This window comes from Augochlora pura, chromosome 11, assembly GCF_028453695.1.
Source record: "Augochlora pura isolate Apur16 chromosome 11, APUR_v2.2.1, whole genome shotgun sequence".
Lineage (NCBI taxonomy): Eukaryota > Metazoa > Arthropoda > Insecta > Hymenoptera > Halictidae > Augochlora > Augochlora pura.
Genome location: NC_135782.1, coordinates 2433404 through 2453889, shown reverse-complemented (window position 1 = coordinate 2453889; position 20486 = coordinate 2433404). Strand labels below are relative to the sequence as shown.

General features: G+C 51.4%; 1 protein-coding gene across 13 annotated transcripts in view; it reads right to left on the bottom strand.

The window, feature by feature from the left end:
- Positions 1 to 20486, bottom strand: part of Ppan (Brix domain-containing protein peter pan) — a 47352-nt gene extending 26866 nt beyond the window's left edge. For 10 of the 13 annotated variants that reach the window (XM_078194933.1, XM_078194923.1, XM_078194925.1 and 7 more), the window contains exon 1: positions 19999 to 20486. The gene's annotated coding sequence lies outside the window, so the exon portion shown is untranslated. Of the gene's footprint in view, positions 1 to 11365; positions 11436 to 19998 lie in introns of those variants that run through there. The other 3 variants (XM_078194939.1, XM_078194937.1, XM_078194927.1) reach the window with 3 other exon arrangements.

The window sequence follows — 20486 nt, the reverse complement described above, 5'->3', positions numbered from 1 at the left end:
TTGCTGAAAATAAGGTACGTGCACGTGCGCGTGCATCCGTGGAAACGCCCTCGACTTCTCGCGGTAGACGGTTCCCGCCCGAAGAAATTCTCCTTCGAAAATCGAGTTTCCGGTTTCGCGGAGCAGATTCGATACGGTGAGAACCGCCCAACGTGATTAATGAAGTCGTCCCTGGAGATAGCTGGTGCGCGGCTCTGGCTCGGCGTGGCGGGATTGTTTTTTCGAGAGGCGCAGAAACGAACCGAGAGGAGGTAAAACCGCGAAAAGATGAAGGAAACGAGAAAGATGGGGGAGGGAGAGAGAAAGGCGATTCTCGAAGGAGGAACACGAGCAACCAGAAGAAAGAGATGGAGCGGAAGCAAGGAGGGAGAAGGAGATCGCGAAAGAGGCGTCGGAGCGGCTGTCCTTGGATGCTCGCGGATCGGTGGCCACCGGCAGTCAATGACCTAACAACGCTCTTGTATCCACGTCGGCTGGCTCGCTTCGTTCGCTTCGTTCGCTTCGTTCGCTTCGTTCGTCTCGTCCGCTTCGGCTCGCTTGGCCCTGCGCCACTGCAAGCTCACCTTCGGCTGGCTCACTCTCTTTTCCTTCTACGAGAGACAGGGAGGACGAGACATAGATAGATAGATGGGAGAGGGAGCAGAGGTTTTCTGGTGAGCCTCGAAGGGCTTCGTCCTGCCTGGATACGACTCATGCGACTCATTCCCAGCTCTTTTTGCCGATATTTCTGATCGATTTAGGCCTCGGCCGCGTTAGTCCCGTGATCAGGTGAGCCTGCAAAAACTGTGGGCTGTGCGTCGAACGCGAACTGATATTGGCCTAATCGTGGCTAATTAACCGCGAGCTTAAGCGACTGGTCTTGAAAAGATGGACGTCTCCCGTTCGTTGACGCGAGGAGAATCGTACTAGAATGAAACTTCGAAAAACCGAGGATAATCGTGTGGGTTTTGAATGTAGGCATGTACGAGGAAAAGGGAAAAGATGTTGCGATCTGCCTGGTTCGCTGGCCTGTCAAGAATGCTGGTCAACGTCGCGAAATATCTACGATTCCTCGTGTCCACGGTGCAGATCGGCTCTCGCTCGTCCGATACCCTCCGCTGCCGATCGAGGAATGCGGAGATGATTTAGCTTCGACTCGATTCGAGACGGAACGCTGTGCTGCGCGCGGATCGCATAATCGAACGAGCTTTATGCGACCGTAATTCTCGCGTAGTCCGGTCCTCTGCCTCGCCGAGAGAACTATTCTGGCTCCTCGAGGAGTTTCCGTTTGCGCTCGCCGCATCGTTTTAGTACTTTAAGTCGAGAGTGCTACCGTGGCATCTCCTCGACGCGTTTAGCGTCAGGCCATTACGTAAGCTGGCTCTCGGTTTCACAGTTATCAGGGGATCGAATCGGTTTCCAATCGACTGCTTATCTGTTTCAATAATGTCTTCGATTTATTTCACCGGCATCTCTGTCCATGTAATTTATTTGATTCTGGCCTCGGGAAATATTTATTCGAATATGCCACACCCTCGCCGAGCGCGAATCGTAGCAACTTGTTGAAGCTGGTCGAATGCCATGGCCGTTGCGTCGCTTCGCTTCGGTCGCAAAAGTTACGCGAGCAGGACAACAGTCGCGGCGAAACCTAAAATTACGTGATAACCGCGGCCGAACCGAGGAAACGGGAACGAAATTGCAGCTATTGCAGCTATTGCAGCTATTGCAGCTATTACAGTGGTTAGCGCTTCTTGCAACGGCGGCGGCGCGCCGTGACATTGACCGTGCCACGATTTTCACGACGTTTCTTACGTCGTCGACATTACCTCCGAGAAAAGAAAATTCAATCCGCCATCGTCGCGAACCCGTGGGACCCCTAATCGTCGTTCGTAGTTTCAAAGAACAGTCGTCCTTTTCCAAGAGAGATTTCGTCAAGTTTTCTGAAAATCTTGGGCGTTCCAGAAGCCGATTGTCCCAAGACAAATGAAATACGATTGGGATTACAAGCAGATTAAGAAGGAGTTAACCGAGCCTGCCTGCGGCCGTCGACAATGATGTCCACTACTGAACGACACCGAATAATTTACTGCTGGAAAGTCATCGGCAAATTTGTTTGCTAAATTATTGACCCAGTCCGGGGTTCTCTCCGAGGATAAAGCCCGAAACCCTTTTGCCTCACCTCATTTCCTCGATGACCACTAATGTTCTACGGATGGTCGGAGAACTGCTACTGGCGGGCTTTTATTGCGCGTGTGATCCGGAGCCTGCTCATCGAGGCGATTATCGTCCATTGCTACTGTAGAAGTCGCCGAAATTGCGTATCACGCGTTTTTGGTTTGTCGCGATGCCAGAATTCCCCAGAAAAATTTCGTCGCAGGACAGTGCGAGAAGGTTCCTTCCAAGAATTTGTAACGGAACTTGATTTCGTCATTCAGGATTCCGCGGTCGTTCGTACGTGCCAGGTTTATTTTTAGAGACGCGGTTACGGCCATCTTCTGGCCGCGACGTCACCTGCACAGGTGATTCCTTCTCGCGCCTACCCTTCTCGGTTCCCAGAAACCGTGGTTACCGAACGGGAGAGACACGATCCGAGCCGAGCTCTCTATTTTCGACGATCTATAGCCAAAGCGTTGGGATTGAAGCGATTCGTTCGTTCAGCGGGCAGCAATTAATTCGAGGCGAACGAGGCGGCATGAAGTTCGTCGAAAAATTGCTGAAAAAGGAATGGACCGAGTCGATCGTCGAGCAGGTTCTCCATAAACGATCCTGCATCGGAGACCGGCCGTTCTCAAAAGCGAGCAATGCGATCGACAGCCTGTAGCCGATGCGAGTAGTCGATCATGCGATACTTGGATCGATTATCGAGTGGATTTAGCGCGGATAAGCTTTCGATTCTGACGATTTGCCGACAGTTTTCGCTCTCGAAGCTAACGCGGAACCGTGAAAATGAATTTTCGGGGGAAACCGATTCTCGAGAGCCTCGGGAGGCGAAGCGAGGCAAGGCGAGGCGAGGCGAGGCGAGGATAGTGGGCGTATTGGGAAATCGATCGCGGTCCCTTTTCCCCGGGACAGTCGAGATAGATCCATGGAGGAGCTTTCCCACAAGGTGTGCCTATGGGATATGGAACAGAAATATCGAATATACGGTAAGGTGCTACTGAACGGCGCAGGATACCTACGGTAGGATATCTCGAGCCACCTGTCCCTCACTCCCACGCTCTCCTATGCGATGGACTCGAGCGGCGAACGTACGGACGGATGGATGGATTGCTTCTAATGCCGGGACCTACAGGGATCTTGAGTCTCGAGCGAGGGGACCGAAAAATAGATCTAGTCCCCTCCTACCCGCCCCTCTCACCAGCACCTTTTCTTTTCCATTACTCTAGGACAAAGGTCGAAGCTGCGTTAGCAGGAAGGAAGTTGCTTCTTCTCGAAAAGGAATCGATTGAATTTCGATCGGGATACTCCTTTTTGAAACTTGGTCGACGCTTGGAAACCGTGCGAATCTCTTCCTCGAATTTCCTATTCTATTACCTGATGCATTAATCGAGTTGTTGCATAGGAGATACTAGTATTCTTCTCAACTTTCGTCGTTGACGAATTGCCAATTATGAATCTCTTAATTTTCCGTCTACATTGCTCGGTTGTGACCATTTATGATCATTTTTTTCCGAAGACGAGAAGAGAATGAAAATGGGAACGTGAGAGATCTTCGCGTTGTCCCACTGTCCGAGCAACACAGGGGTCAGCGGGGCATCCAACTTGTTCAAAGTGGAGCTAAAATATCGGATGACTTCTTTGTGGCCGCAAATATTTGTTAGCCGATAGAACACCGAGGCCGGAAGAGAACGCCGCCGGCCGGGAGTCTTTCTCGGTTGGTTCGAACAGATTTCGTTTACCACGGAAACTACCGCGAAACCGGAGAATCGACGAATTATCCTGTAACCTGGGAAAGTCTCGCGCTCGAGGGCATTGTCTCGATCCCGATCCTGGTACCCAGGGTTAACGAAATTCTAAAACGCTCGTCTTCGCTCACAGAACTGTTCGATCGTTTCTTCGTGCCGCAATCGATAACCTTATCTTTATTCTTGTCTCGAGCAACGAACGAAGCGGTTTTACTCGCACTGGGAATTTCACATTTTCCTGATTCTTATTCGACCATTCGCAGGGAAGACTAGTCGCAAGAAATGACCATGTCCTTTCGAAACAAAAGCGAACAAATATAATGAGGATTATGAAATGTGAAAATTTACTACAGGCTGTTAAATCTGTTCGTCGATTTCCGTGGCCAAAGGTTCAGAATGGAGAGGCCGAACGGCGGGCGGGGATGACAATAAACGGCTGTAAATAACGATCGGCCCAATTTTCGGGCGTTATTTTCAGGTAGACGTATACCTGTCGCGTCCACGACAATCTTTGCAGTCTCAGTCGCATTCCCGTCTACGCCCCGTCTACGCGTATACGTTGCGGGCTGCCATAAACGAATATTTTTAGCAGAAACCCTGCAACGGAGCTGCCAGTCGGACTCGAAAGGTGGTCAACACCATTTTTAAGCCTTTCCTACTGTCCGTAACGGAATCGGCGGTTTTTTTGACAATGTTTCCCAGTTGTCGGGAAAGCTTGTCGAAAACCCTCTTTTATGGCGATTTTTACGGCGATTTTTATGGCGTTTTCCAGTGGCCAGACAGCGGCCGGTGAGAAACGCTGTAAACACCGGCGAGTTTATAGCCGCACACCCACGCTGCTTCATTCGTCTTAAAATTTCTCGAATTTACGGAACGATCCTTCGTCTCTCCGGTCGTCGTCCTCTGTTCGCGCGCTCAACCCTTTATGACACTCTTTAGGCGAACGACCGCCGAGTCAATTTTTAATAAACATTTTTTGCTTGCACGTTTTTGCAGTCGCGCGCGCGACGGTTTTTGCTGAAATTTCGAAATGAGTCGAGGGAGCCCGACGAAATCGGTGTTTGGCGGAAGCGGAATTAGTGGTTGACGAAGGTAACGAGCGTCGATAGGATCTGCTCCGCGAAGGAGCAGAAAGCAAACGATTATTACATGGATCCGTGATCCACGCCCCGTTAATTGTTTAGTCTAGCTCATTAACAACAAACCGAAATGGGTCACGTCCTAGTTGGCAATTATTCCTGCCACAGTCGGCAACTCGTTATCGCGAATACAGAATCCATTCCGGTGTACGAGTAACCAATTTTGGAGACTTGAACGACCGCACAGGCGCGATCCTCTCCGCGATAGCGTACCAACCACGCGAAAAAGTGACCAAATTTTTGGCTTCGCTTTCGCCATTAATTCGGTCCGTCGACGTCGCGTCGCATGGGCCGGACAGGTTAAGTACACCTTTGGCTATGTTTCATTAACCTTTCAGTTAACCGGTTGCTCTTTCTCTTACTTGACCATATCGATTTTTCTTATTGTTTCCTTTTATTACGTCGAGCGTCTCTTTGAAAACCTCAGGATCTCTCGCAACAGAGAAAAAATGTGACTCCGCTCATTCGATATTTAACTTTTGGTTTCCGGGTCGCGAAAAAACCTGTCCTTCGTAAGAAGCTTTAATCTAATCGGCAGAAAAACTATCGGAAAAAGCGTCGACCAGCGATACCAGGCTGGAACCACAAGGCGAAAGTAGCCCGGAGGAAAAAAGTTGACTCTGCGTGCTGCCCTGAGGATTAGTTCGAGTCGGCAATTTTTATTTTTGTCCGGTTTACGACGTGTTCGAAGGGTTGAGCCGAAGAGTCTCCGGATTACCCTTTCAGATCCACGACCCTACCCCCTGTTCGGTACCTTTTCCTTATTTTTTTTTGTCACGAAGACCGAGGATTAGAAGGAATTCCAAAAACGGTCAATATTTTCCGTAAACATCTGAAAAACCTTTGGCTCGCTGGTCCGTAATATCGTTCATAAATATTTCTCGCGGGGGAGTGCACGGTGTGGATTCGTGTAGTTAATAGACACTTGATCACGGTTTAGATCAGTTTACTCGTCTTCGATCAATTTCTTTGAATAAATTAACGTTTGGGTTCCAGGATTTCGATGCCGGATCGCATCTCGCGACACAGGGCGCCTTTTTTTTCTATCTACGAGAGGAAGAAGGCGTGTCATAAACTTTCGTTCCCGTGCGAGCGAAAGGGTTTATGGCGTCTTAGAAAAGTGAAACAGCCAGACTTTTCCAGTTGACGGTAAACGAGGCAAAGGATTAAGTCGATTATCGTGTCTTTAACGACGGCCGCGTTTGCAAGGGGTTGCAACGACCATCTTGGGACCATCTTGCAGACAATGAACCGCCGAATCAGGAAGAGACAATTTACCCTGTCTGACTGGCCAATTAGCTAATATTTCTCGACTGTCGTCTCTCCCGCTACGTCCCGCCGCTTCAAAATTTATACGAAGGTTGCCGACCTTTTCTTCAACGATTCCCGGTCGAAAGAAGAAATATTGCGTTGACCCATTGTAATCGAGATAAGGCACGATTGATTCGTGAGTTGAAATGGAGCGTAAAATCGTTATCGAGATTCTTCGATTTGTCGAGAAAGTATACCATTAACACGGAATTATTTATCGCAAGCCGAGACCATTCGCGCATTCTGTGGTCGAACGAAAACTGGTCGTCACGTATTTTCGCTGGGATGCAATCAACCGCGAATACTTATTGCGGATATGAGACGGCTGACGCGACGGCATAATAATTAGCGGTTAATGCACCGTAGATGCTGGTCTGGCCGGCGCTGTCATTTGTCCTATTAGGCGGTAAATTGCGACGCGCGTGTTTTACTACGAAAACGTAATTACAAGTGCTCCCCCGGAACAGATAGCACAATTCCACCCTGCTAATGGTCTCGGCAATTTCGAACTGCTACACACCCTATTCCCCTTGGGCTGTCGATCGAACGTGCTTCGTCGACTATGTGATCGTAATAGCAGGTAAAATAATGTCGTCGTTGATGCATCTAGTGTATTACGCGTTTTTGCAACTTAATTCAAAATTCTCGAGCAAATACCTCAGCGAGGCTGAATCCTTGGTCGTTGATTCTTTTCGCTGTCTAACGTCGAATCGGTGGCAGGCCGTTTGGTTGACGTAACAAGTGGAACCGCAAAATGGAATGGAGTAAAATCGAGACAGGAGCGACAGTAGGCCTTGAATAAAAATAGAGAGAGGGGGAGGGAGAGAGAGAGGAGAGAGAGCGAGAGAGAGAGAGAGAGAGAGAGAGAGGCAGAGAGGGTGATGTTGCGATACCGGTACAGAATGTGTGTATCCTTGATAGTTGCCGCTCGTTGGTCGTCCTGCGGAGACCGGTTCACTGACATCGCGGGTACCGTCAACGAGTCCCCGACACTGTCAAGGTCCGCCGCTCCGCTCCGCTCGGCTCCGCGCCGGTTCTCCTGAATGGCGTCGCTCTGTCACGCGATTTGCCTACGGTAATCGACACGCCTCGCCGCGAACCATTCGGTACTCTCCTCTCTTCTCTCCTCTTCGCGGTACTCGTCTTCTACCAACGTCGAGTCTGCTCGTTGCATCGTTCGCGTTCGAAAATTCTGCGGTTCTCTATTTAACCGATCACAAGGACTTCCAGAGAGTAAGAGATCTTGTTGTCGAAGATGAACCCTAATTTTCGTACGTTAATTACTAGTCGACCGCGTCGTTGACACGTCCCGAACTCCTCCGTAACCTCATGACCGTTTATGCGACGATGCGTTAGTCCCCAGCATTTCTCGATCTTCGATATTCATTAGGCGATGGGACACTGGGAACGTCGAGACGATGACATTTCCCAGCGATTTTGCATACCGGTTGCAACGACGGTCTATTCGACAGGCTTCCATCGATTATGCCCTGCTGGTTAATCGGAAAAGTTCCAAGGCGAGAAAAAACGTTGCGATATCATCAGATCGAATCACTGTTATTATCATTCATTTATTATATGGGGGAGCTTGGCAAACGATGCAAAAAAAAGAAACTGGTCGGGAATGCCGACGCGTCGGCGTCGAAGCAATTTTCTTAGCTGCCCGTGGAAATTTCGAAGCAACAGACGCGAGGATCTCGTCGTCGAACCGTGAGTTAAAAGATACGTTCAAAGAGAGTGCGATCACCCATCTGGACGGAACATATGTTGGCTGGACCATCCAGGAACAGAACAGCCAGGCGGTTTATAACCCGGAAATCAAAGGTTTCAAGGCCAGTTTTTTCTTCGGCCAGGTACTCCGTTGCGCCCATGGGGTCCGGTCCCGGGCCTGGTCGAATGAATTCTTTCCCTTTTTTTCTGATTTTTCTATTTTTGAGTTCACCTGCTCTACTATCTATCTCGTCTAATTAGCCTCGGCCAGCGGGGGAAATGTCTAGCTTCCGAAAGATTATTTTTAGCTACCTTTCTATTGCGTGCGAGGCAACCCTCTGAGATTGAAATTTTTTGTTGCTTTTTCCTGCTATCTTGGACGTCGGATCGGGTATCTGGCAGAGCCTGTACGAATTCTTTCAGTAAAGGAAGGGCTTCGGTGAAATAAAGGCAACCAAGAGAGCGAGCTCGGTCACGCAGACGTAAGAACTGCGTCATCGGGGAAGTGTACGTGGACTGGAAGAGAGATAAGGATCGAAGGAACTCTTGGCGTGGTGTAGATCTGCCTCGCAGAATCAGAGGAAAAAGGAAAAAAGGAGATTGCAAGAGAGAGAGAGAGAGAGAGAGAGAGAGAGAGAGGGGGGGGTCGGCTGGGACGGAAGGGAAAGACAAGTATCGGTTGGCGAGCATGCATGCTCGTAAGAAGATCGATTCTCGAGCGATCGGTCGAGTGCGTGGGGACCGTACACTCGTTCACTCGTTGACTCACTGACTCTTGACGGACTTACCGTTAACCAGCAAAAGTGAACCGAGCGAAGTCGTGTCTCTGGAGCTTGCGGTATACATATACCGATTGTGTGGAGTTGCACGGCTACATGTGGGACGATTCGACCATTGTCGCCGAATCGACACCAAAGGGCTCCGAAGAAAGTGCGAGCGACGATTCAATGCAATCCGATCCGTCGTTCGACCGGTCTTTAAACCATGACGCGACTTTTACTGATCGTGTAATACTTTTCACAGAAGCATCTTCGCGAGATCACCTCATCTTCTGTCCACTACGACTTATGACTATTTACAATAGTTGTACTGTCGCTAATCAATTTTTTATCAGTCACGGATTCGAATCCATTAATTAACAAACAATATTAATAATAATAGTGTTAGTAAACAGCTTGCAAGCGAGCATAGAGGCAAACAAGCAAGCAAGAGAGACTCGTTATAATAGGAGGAAAGAGGAAAAGAAGAGCAAGCGACGTGACCGCCGCAACAAGTCGCCGCGACGCGCACCGCGTCGTGTCGCGTCGACGCGACCACGAGATAACTGTATTCTGCCTCCACTATGTTTTGTCCTTTCTCTCGTCCTCCCTTTCCTCTTCTTCCTCTCCTCTACTCTTTCTCGATGTCCTTTCGCGCTTCCTCTCTCCACCTCGCATCCTTGTTCTCCTGACAATGAGAAAAGAGGATGCCTCGACTTCTCATGCGACAACGAGCTCGCGCTCGTTTTTGCCAATCATTTTGCTCGTGTTTCATCCTGAGTGGAATAATTTCGTTTAGTGTCCATCCATCGAATCGATCGTGGAATCACGCGATGAAAGATAGAATAAAACGGAGGGTCGTCGGTACTTTTAATAGAATGCGACCTCGCGAATGGTCATTTGAAATTGTCGTGTTGTTGGAGGGCGTCGATTGGAAGAAGAATAGGTTGTTTGCCACGGCTGCCGAACGGGTGAATAGGGAATCGATTCGTCTCGTCTAGATCCAGACGAATAATCGAGGCGTCAGACTCTCGCATTCCTTACGCAACATCGAATCGTTTCGTTCTCCGCTCGCATACTCGATAGCACGGCTCCCCGATTCTGCGTGTGGCATATAGCACCGAATTGTATCTGTGCCAAGGCTTATTCCAGTGTTTACTGGCCGGTGTTACAATACCTGGGCTGCGAATTTATTTGGTATCGACCCGGTATTGGCCAAGCCGTCTGCCGTTTATGAAACATCGAGCAGCAGATCTCGTTCGCTCCCTGAACCGGTTGCGTCACGCGCTACAGGGACTCGCCGATTTTATGGATTCGTGGCGCTTGCGAACGCGCCCGGCCACACGAAACCTCCAAGTTTTCGCAAACTCCACGGAACGCAATGCAAGTCGAATATTTGTTTGGAGCATGAAAGGCGCATTCGACTGGACAGCGACGACGAGAAGCCGCTCGTGGAAACGTAATCGAGCGAACATGTCTCGCGGAATAAATCGGAACTGAGAAGCGAGTAACCGGACACCGTCTGGCCGGCGAGAAATTAACGGCTAGCTACGTAAACGATACGACTCGCAGATGAGAGAGTCCGCCGTTTTCCATTTCACCTGGCCGGCTGCGAGCATAGCGAGCACAAGCGAGCAAAGCGGCCAAAACGAGCAGACCGAGCAAACCAGAATCTCCCTCCGGGTTATTCACTTTTCACCTCGGCCAACGAGTGCGTGTGACCCGCATCGACTATTCCTCTATCACCCGCTAGAACCCGCACTCGAGTCTCTCTCGCGGCGTCGGCGTCGGCGTCGGCGTCGGCGTCGGCGTCGACGTCGTCGCAGCGCGATTCGAATGGTCGATGTCGCATCGATCTCTCGATAACGCTGCCGTCTAACCGTAACAGGCGTATGGAAGAAAATATTTCCTGCCAACTGACGAGAAGCTTCTTCCTTCATGTTTTTTGATTGTCCGAGTTCTGGAGCGGCGCGAAACTTCAAGGTCGCGTCCGCAGTTTCGCAAGTAGGCTTCATTCTTTATTCGGGTAGATCGCAATCGGTTCCACGGAATTACAATATTGGGACCGGAAGAGCAAATTTCACGGCCCTTGCTCCCTACCCTTTCGCTTTTAAAGACGTAATTTCTCCGCGTGTCGGTCGGAAGGGACATAAATCGTAGCTGCGATTAACGCGCCAGCCCGTGTTCGTTCGAACGACACGCTCTGCGCGCAAAAATTGAAAAAAATGATCTCGAATCATTTAATAAACGTTTGTCGCGCCCGCTACAAGATCATTGTCGATAAAGGCTATGGAAAAGCATACATTTTTTTACGGATTACATGCTTGCACAAGTTCTGCCAGAGATACGCAATCCGGTGATTAGAACGGATGAAACGATGCCGCGTTCTCTCTAATCGTTTCGCGTCGGTTTCGAGTCAATCTTGATTTGCAACATAAGTTGCGCGACAGAAGCAACGAGTTGCTGCGAACATGATCCGGCGGTGATGTCAGAAAATGTTGTAGTGTGGCGCGATTAAAGTCCAACAAACCAAACTCGAACGACCCAATTTCCGGATACTAACCCTTTCCTTCTCTGGGAGCTGTGGTGGGGCGATGACGCAACCTGGCCGAGTCCACAGTGCTTCCTCGGGCCCCGCTTACGGGCCTCGCTCTCAGCCCCACGAGGATGTCGAGTAGTCCTCGCCAGGAAGAGTGACTCACGAGGCCAACGAGCACGCAACTTTATAGAAATGTTTTCCAGCAGTCGATACTCCTCGAAAGAAGAAGACTGGTTCGATGAATCTTCGAATGGAGCGCGTTTATGAGTTACTTCGAACAACGCGATGCAATAGATCCTGGTTTATCAGGCGAAAAACTGGTCGATCTTCTTTCCGACGTATCATGCCGATCGAGAAGTTTATCAATAGTCTTCCGGTGGTCGGAGCGTCGAGCATACTAGATTTCCAATTAGCATTTCGCACGAAGCTTTACCTCTATAGCGTCGCATCACCATCGCTGTTTGCTTGGCAACGTGATGCTATCGTCGACCAATGGGAAGCAGTGTAAATCTCGGCGGATTGCTTAACTCGTTGACTGTCCAAGATGTCTGCTTTGTTGTTGTCATCGTTGCTGTCACTGGCGATGTTGCTGCTAATTTCAGTGCTAACGTCGATGATTCGTGGTTTAGTCTCTCGAGAGACATATGCAGGTACGCCTTGCGTTGACAACAGCAGGAGGCAGAAGGTTTAAGGATATGCGGCAGGAGGCAGCAGAAGGCGCATGAAACGGACATAAGGTAAGAATGCGTGTTGAGCAGGCTACACGGGCCGTGCGAGGCTGAGAGTGGGTTCATCGGACGCCAGCGGCCGCGGATTTACCGTTAGCTCTTCTTGGCGAAACCCAGAGTCCACGCTGCCTCTTGCTTCTTTATTCCCCTTATTCCTCCGCCTTCGCTGGCCTTCCTCTCTCCTGCCCTCTCTCCTCGCTCTCCGATCCCTCTCTCCTTTACTCGTCCCGCCGCCTCTCTTTCTCGATCTCGCCGCTTCTCTCTCTCTCTCTCTCTCTCTCTCTCTCGACTTGCCCTTGTGTTTCTGCCACTGAATTCCAGCAGCCTTCGCAGCGAAGGTAGCGGCGTGCTGCGTGCGGCGCGCGGCGTTCTCGGCCAGAACCGGAAACGCAAATGTCTCCCGGTCGAAGAGGCAACTTACGAGGTTCGCTGATTTTCCGGGTCACGGAACCAGTCGGGTTCGCCGGGACCGGAGCATTCCACAAGTTTCTCGAGTCGGCCGGAACTTTTCGCCGAGCACGTTAATGCCTCGATATACGTCCGATTGCGAGCCGACGCCGACCACGACCCAAGTTACCAATCTAAGGGTTAAAGCAGCGAGGAATTTCCGACTATCGTGTTGGAATCAGAGCGATAAACTTTTTGGGACTGAAACGAAAGGTGGGAAAAAAAGAGACGAGTCGACTCATTTTCCCCGTGATCAGGTTAAAGGTGGAAGGGACCCTTTATTGTGGATTTCTCCCCGTGATATCTTTTTCCCCCTCTTTCTCTCTCTCTCTCTTTCTCTTTCTTCCTCTTCTTTTTTCTTGACTCGAAAAAAGACTAGAAGATCGGGGAGATAACGTTGAGGAAAGCCTCGAGTTTTGAGAATCTTGGAGGTCGTTGTCCGTGACGTTCGAGGCTCTTTGGTTCGCGGGGCTAGCAAGACACCGCATTTCTGCCAGGTCGGTTTTCACGAGCGCGGAATATGCTCGCACTGTTGAATTTTGCCGCGTTGTGTCTGTTCGTTGCTCGCCGTTTCTACTTACTTCGAACAGAAACGCGATCACGATCGATTCAAATTCATTCGACTTTTGTTTTTGTGCGAGCAACGCCTTCGTCGGTCGAGAAATACGGACGTTTTTGGAAGAAATCATTCGCGAATGAAATGGAATTCGATGTCAACTCGTTGGAATGTTATCTATGAAAGCGTGTGCTCGCATAAGTAGTGTATTTATAACCGATCGGTTCACCGCGAATCGTTATGCAAATTCGTGTTTTCAAGGACTGCTTAGAAGGTGGAAGCAGATAGAAGTTTGCCCTCTTTCGCTCTCTCCCTCCCTCTTTCTCCTTCTTTCTGTGAACGTTTATCTCGCCAGACATTCCCGAAGCTAATAATCCAACTTATCGATTACTGGACCGATTCAGTTTTGACTCTCGATCGTCGCGACGCTTCCAGCGAGGGGACGACAACTCGAGCGAGTGATTTACGCAATCGAAGATCGGCAACCCGAACGATCGAATCGAGAGGTTACGTCAGACTTAGCAAATATCCATTTCGTGCGTGTCGAGAGCCGAGGAAACACTGCTTCCTGGAACGATGATAAACGTCCACGAGTATCGCGAGGAACGCGCGCTCAGGTTCGATGTATCGGATAAAACGCTCGTTTATCTGCCATCGAATCGGATCGCTTACGAGTTATTCCATAATGAGTCACGGTAAGCGTCGTTTCCATTTTTGACGCGGCACTCCATCCGCTGCGAAGGAAACGGGAATGCGAGTTCAAAAGATTGTACGATGATTGATTCATCTTGGACACAACAGCTGACGAATATCCGCGAAGTTTGCTAGCTGGACCATGGATGTGGGTGAGGAGAGACTCGGAACCGGCTCGGCAAGGGTTAGCGAGATGAGTTTTCACAGTTGTTGGCAAGGGGTCAGGGCCCGTTGCTCGATTATAACCGCGGCAAACGGATGGAGATTGTTTCCTTCTTGTAAACCAATTCCGTCGCGTGCCATACGACGGACCTCGAACTCGAACTCGAACTCGAACTCGTCGAGGCTCGGTGTTTTTCTCGACGCGAGGCAAACACCAGCTGTGCGCAGGTGGCCCCCCAGCCTTCTACTTTACTTTCTTTGCGGGTTCCGTTAAATACCCGACACCGAACGCGATCGCAAATCCAGGTGCGGAGGTCAACTTGCGTCAGGTTAGGGTTCTGAGCGCGTTTCTGCCGCTACTCCCCGCTTCCTCTCTCTCTCTCTCTCTCTTTTCCTCATCCCTCTCTTTTTCTCGGCCTGTTCCCTTCTGTCACGCACGCTTCATGCACGTTCGCGCGCGTGTACACACGAGGAAGACGCCCGGGTGTGCGGTTGCTCCGAGTCTGGGTCCACTACTTGCCGCTTCTCCTCTTCGACGGCTCGAACGAAGCGTTTCGCCTGCAGGTTCGTCTTCTGCATCTCTTGTTCCTCGTTACTGGTTGCTGCGCGCGGATCGACACCTCGAAGAACCGTTTCTCGCGCGCTCGACGCCACGCTTGCACGAGAGTGAAACCAGTTGTTCCGATTTCGATCGGACTTTCGTAAGATGTCGGAGCAAGCCTCTGTGCAAACCTCCTTTCATTTTTATCGTCGTTGCGCGCGTTACGGTTTCCTTCCGCCGAGAAATCGTGGTCCTCTCAACTCTCGACGATCCTGCGAGCCGGGCTCCATGTTAAGAATTTCAGTAGAAAGAATGGAAATGGAAAGGATGGAAGAAGAGGTTTACGGTTCTCGGAGCGTGTCGGAACCGAGACGCGAGCCCGCATAGTTTCCCGTTCCACGAAGACGAGGCGCAAATAAAACGCAGTCCGGGAACACGTTGTAAATTCTGGACGATGGCAGCTGGGGATCGCGGCTCGAAAGACCGACTACGAAGCACCGCGAGAACCGTTGCGAGGGAAGCGGGCTCCGACGGCAAAAAGGAAGCTCGCGAAAAAATGATCGAGAGAAGACGACTTTTACGATCGAGAGCAACGGTAAGGTGGCAGAGGCGGACGAACGTGCGCTATCATGCTGGTACCCACTTCTAGGCGACTTCCTAGCTGATCGTTTCATGCTGGCTACCGAGAGACCCCGATAGGGCCCGATAGCTCGATCGATCCTAGAAAACGGGTCACCAGATGCTTCGCTTCCGGTCGACTTTACATTTCCACCTACCTCCAGATTTTCTGATCGACCACTGGATTGTGCAATAAGGTTGTTCGAGTATTTTCAACGAATGTATCTCGCTGAAACTTGAACTGGTTATTTCTGATTCCCCACGGAGGTTGTCGTCGTCGGCAGGCAACGCGTTATTCGAGTATACGTTTTTTTCCGCTGAAAAGAAGGGAACAGGGGGAAAGACAGAAGGAACAATGCGAGTCAGCGTAGGAACGGTAATCATTTTTCCGGAGACAGGAAAATCGTTTCGAAGACGGAAAGGAGAAGGTGGAGGCTCACGGTCATGGGAAGAGACCATTAGAGGCACTTCCTCCGTGGAAGCGAGAGACGAGGCGAGAACAGAGACCAGGGCGAGAAGCGGGGAGGAGAGGAGAGGAGAGGAGAGGAGAAGAGAGGAGAGGTGAGGAGAGGTGAGTGTTGCAACTCCAGGGTTCGTGGCAACCGGAGAAGGGTTCTGCTTGCGTGTTCGAGCGGAGGAGAGCAGGTAACAGCGTTCCCGTGTTACCGGTCCGCGGCCACTGTAATTTATTTAATGTAAGCGGCACATCGCCGTATTCTCAGAGGCGCATACCTCGCGCCCGTACCTGTGCACGCACCTCCATTACGCTCGCTACCGGCCCGGCCGCCTCTGTACCCGTCTCTGTCTCCTGCCCGTCCTATAACCGCTCTGCGTCCTTTTGCCGCGAGCCTGCCCCGTTTCAAAGCCGAGCGCAGCCTTTTGATAAACGCGCTGCGCCGAGCTCGCTTCAACCCGAATCCATCATTCCTCGCCACCTTGGTCGGCCATTTTATTCGAAACGAATCGGGACGTGGTGCGAATCGAATCGCAAATTGCTTCAGCCATTGAATTATTGCGTTTGCAGTCGCGTCGTCGCCCCAAAAGTTTCACAACTACGAAGCAGTTCAGTTTAGGCATTATTTCAGATCAAGGATTGCACCTTTAATCATTTTGCAGTCGATCGAAGCGCCCGATTGAACGATCTCCGGTAGCCAGCCAGCTACCGCGGCAGAGGCCGTAAGTAGAATCAGCCGGCAACGATCGGACGAGCTAGCCGGTTGGTTTCCTTTCGATCGCCGAAATCGAATTCTTCAGCTACGTCGGCGCTTCCGGTTCCCATGGCACGGCAACGATCGATGGAGAGGTCCGGCAAATAATTTCCAGGAGAAAATCACGTTCGTGGTTATTGCGCTTGGCTCGGTTGGTTTGGTGCGCGTGACAAATGCCGGACAGCTGGGAACGTTAGCGGAGATTCATTGGCGTCGCGGCGCAAATCATTTCTACCTTTCAAAGTCGCCCCTCGGGAAAGTATCAGGTTCCCAGAAATTTGCATGCGCGGGCGGCCGCATGTATCCCTGACAAAGTCGCCAGAAAAAGGCAAACCGGAGAAACGTAACCGGCGAGTCCTGGCGCGATATGCGCCACTGAATCCTCGGCCCTTCTCCTTTTCCCACCCGGAGCTTTCTCGCTTTATCTCTTTCCCTCTCTCCCCGTTTGCCTCTCGCTTCCTCTCCCTCTTTCACCGGCTTGCCGTCTTTCTCCGTTCCCGGTGTTTTTTCTGTTTCGCGAGTTGTTGAGGTCAGAGCCGTGATCGTGCCTCACCTTCCTTCCCGTTCTTCGGCGTCGGGCATTCATTGGCCTCGCCTTCGCGGATCTCGAGGTTACGGCGTTCCCCTGCGAAGCCGTAACAAGCGATAACTCCGACCTTCTCCGATAACGCTCCGGTTCTCACTGTAGCGAGTTCGCGCGCTTACACGCTCACCCGCTCGCCCGCTCGGCTCCCTCGGTCCGATCGTTTCCAACGCGTACACGCCCAGTCTCGGGATCGGACTCGATCTCGATCTCGATCTCGATGTCGTTATCGAGCTCGAGGATAAAGTCATATTTTCATGGCTCAAAGTCGACTGTTTTATTCTTGATTCACGCGACAAGAAGCACTTTGTTGTTTCGGAGGATGCACAGTTGTCGGTTAAGGGGTTGAACCGTAGGTCTTTGGTAGCAGAGACTGTAAAATAGGCTCTGGAACGACACGATTGGTGGGTGGTTTTTATCGGAAACCCCGCCTATCGGAGCACAGGACGTGGTCGCAGAATGGTAAGAAAACAAGTAGCGAGAAGGAGGAGAAAAGGCAGGGAGATATGACACGGTTGTCGAAGAGCACTCGGCTACGGAAAATTACGTTGTTACGAGGGGGCTCTGGCTCCCAGCGAGCAGCGGAGCAGAGGAGCATCGCTTACGCTCGCGCTCATGCGAAAGCAACACATTCACCGTGAAGAGGCCTCGACGGAAGAGGCCCTTAATTGGTGAAGCCGGTAGGCTACCGCGGCGCGGGAAGTGTACGGGACCCGACGACGTGTCTCCTCGTCTTCGTCGCCGCGGTTGCGTTTGCATTTACCCTTGCCTTTGCGTTTGCGTGTTACCAAGCTGCACGCACAGACGCGTTGCCGCGGCTACGCTTCGGGCGTGCACGCGTTAGCTTCCCTGAAACGACGAAACTCGAACAGAACTCGCGCGGCCGGAAATCGCATCGGCGTGGCGCACGTTAGAACCCAACTATCTTAGGAGTCTCAGATTTATAGTAATTGCGGCGATCGGTACGGCACAGGGACATCCGGTCCGGTTGACCAATAACCCAGAGTCGCGGCTGAATAGGAGCGAGCCGAGACAAGGGAAGACAAGACAAGACAAGGCGAGGCGACGCGCGACGGGTTGACTCTCACCCGGTGAACAGGTTCGCCGAGCTCACCGATGGGATTCGTAGCGGAGCGACGAGCGGACAAAAAGCCACGGATCTAGGGAATTCGTATACGCGAGCTCGAACTCGTGCATCGTTGCTTCACGAATGTAGTCGGGACAGTTTCCGAGTAGTCCTGTCGCAAGTTGTTATACCGTTAACGTGGCACGGCTAGAGGCACAGGATGATCAACCGGAGAGACCGAGACAACCGACTTCGCTTCTTTTGTTCCTCAAACTCTATTCTTCCTCTTTCTGTTCTGTCTGCTCCTTCTTTTCCTCGCGGCTGTTTCCTTATTTGTCCCATTGTCGAGAAGAAAGGTATGGCGGCGCGGCCGAGTGTTTCGAGCGAACGAAAGAATGCTAGGCACGGGATGGTTTTATGGATGTGGAAGACTGCTAATCGCCATCACGGGGTTGCTCTTAGGATCGACTCGGCGATCTTTGCATTATCATTGAACTCGATGCCCCATTGGTGGTCACCGGTTTGTTGGGTGGCCAGTCAGTCAGGCCTGTCGCTGCGAGCGACCATGATTATCGTGATCATAGCGATCGTTGCACGTATCGTGAGTCGCATGCGATGCCGCTAAAATCCGGTCAGTCGTTAGTCACGGAAAGCAATCTTCTTCGAGTTTTCACGGCGACACGTTCCGCGACGACCGACGACCGACGACCGACGACCGACGGCGAATCGTCGACGTCTTTCTTCTCAAGTTCAGTGCCTTCGTCTCATTCTCCGACTCCCGGCAGCGCGACAGTTCCGGTCGTTGCACGTCACTCGCGTCCCTTTCGTTCCGACGAACGTCCGCGTTGCCTCGTCTAGTCTACCGTCCTCTTCTCTCCTTTCTTCGCCACTCTTCCTGTATCGTCTCGTCTCGTATCATATCGTACCGTCGTGGACACGTACCATGACTCGGGTGCGTTACGTAATCAACGAGACATGGTTCTTTTCCTTTTTCCTTTACGCTACCTGCCGCTGTCACCCCTTTCTCTAAAATACCTGTCGATTATTACAGGTTGAGGGAGTTCCATCGGCGATTCTCACGCCCTTTCCGTGACACGGGGACACAGGATATCGTCCTTTAACAAGCCCGAAATATGCCATTGGACTTTCAACGAACACGATCAGCGATGCAGGAAATTTTCAATACATCTACAAAGCATCAGCGCGGAAGCAAGACGGCAATTGCCCGAGTAGGTCTGGAGCACGGATGGCCCAATATAGAGTGGTCCAATGGATAATCCCAGTTGCGATAGGAATACGTTTCCACGTGTTCCGAGAGGACACCTTACCTAACCTTCTACTCCATGAAAGTCATTTCATGGCTGGGTTCGACTTAATTATTAGCGACTTGCCAATATCAGATATGGCTGAGGAACAATCGCAGGTCAAAATAGGCGTGTTTAGCCGATTAGCAGTGCCTCTGCGGTTTTAGGGATTTTCTCGATACGGCGAAAATTACATCTACTCTCGGTTGAGTCCGCGTCCGTGTTCGGGGCGTTTCCGTCACTTTCGAGCCTTCGTCCGCATTGTGATCTCTGGTGGCTGCCTTCGAGTCGCCTCGACCGACAATGCCTCGAGGCGAGAGCTGCTTCGCGGCTTTGTTCGTGCACGCAGCATGGTGCCGACCCGCCAACGACCGAAGGATTAAACCTACCAATAAATTTTCCGAGGATTACGAAAGAGTCGGAGTGCTTTTAAGTGGTCGAATCGAATGATCCTTCTGTTCGAGTTCGGTTGCATATTCGCCCGACACAACTGCTGTAGAATAGGGCGCAGAAATTACCACAATTCACCGGTAATCGCTTTTCTTTACGTTCGTATGGTCGCTAGAATAAGTTGAAATTGCCGGACGATGATTTATAACATAGCTTCGAAATAGCAGAAGGAGGAGGAGGATGCAGAAGAAACAGGAGAGGGTGATTTGGTAGCGCGAACAACGTCGGCCGTGCCATTCCTCGGAACGCGTCTCCCGCGCGGAGTTAGTTTTTCCGGGAATACGTAACAGTTCTTTCATACCTGTCTTGTCTGGTCGACGCAGCCGGTCACCGGTGCTGCAACGATCCGTCTGGCCGCACCGCGCCGCACCGCTTTGCAAGACTCTGCAATGCTGCAAAGCCCCCACCTCTCTCTCTCTCTCTGCGAGGAAACGTTGCGAGTCCGCGTCCGCGTCCGCGTCCGCGAACAACAGCGAGCGGAGCGGAGCGGTTGCATAAGGTGTTTCTCTCGCCTCGATCTCGACCTTGACTTTGACTCTTGATTACGACCACGATCACGATCACGATCACGATCACGACCACGACCACGACCAAGCGGCGTCGGCGAGGAACGGTTTCGCAAGTCCCGCGTGTGCACCGCTCGCTCGAACGATCGGCCCGCGAGAGCAGGAGCATGCCTGTCGGACTTTGCGTTCGTTCGCGTTACGTGTTCCAGGCCTGCAGCGTATCTGCTCCGATTAAATCGAGACTAGACCCGCGCGAGGACGACCGACGACCGTGTTGCGCTCC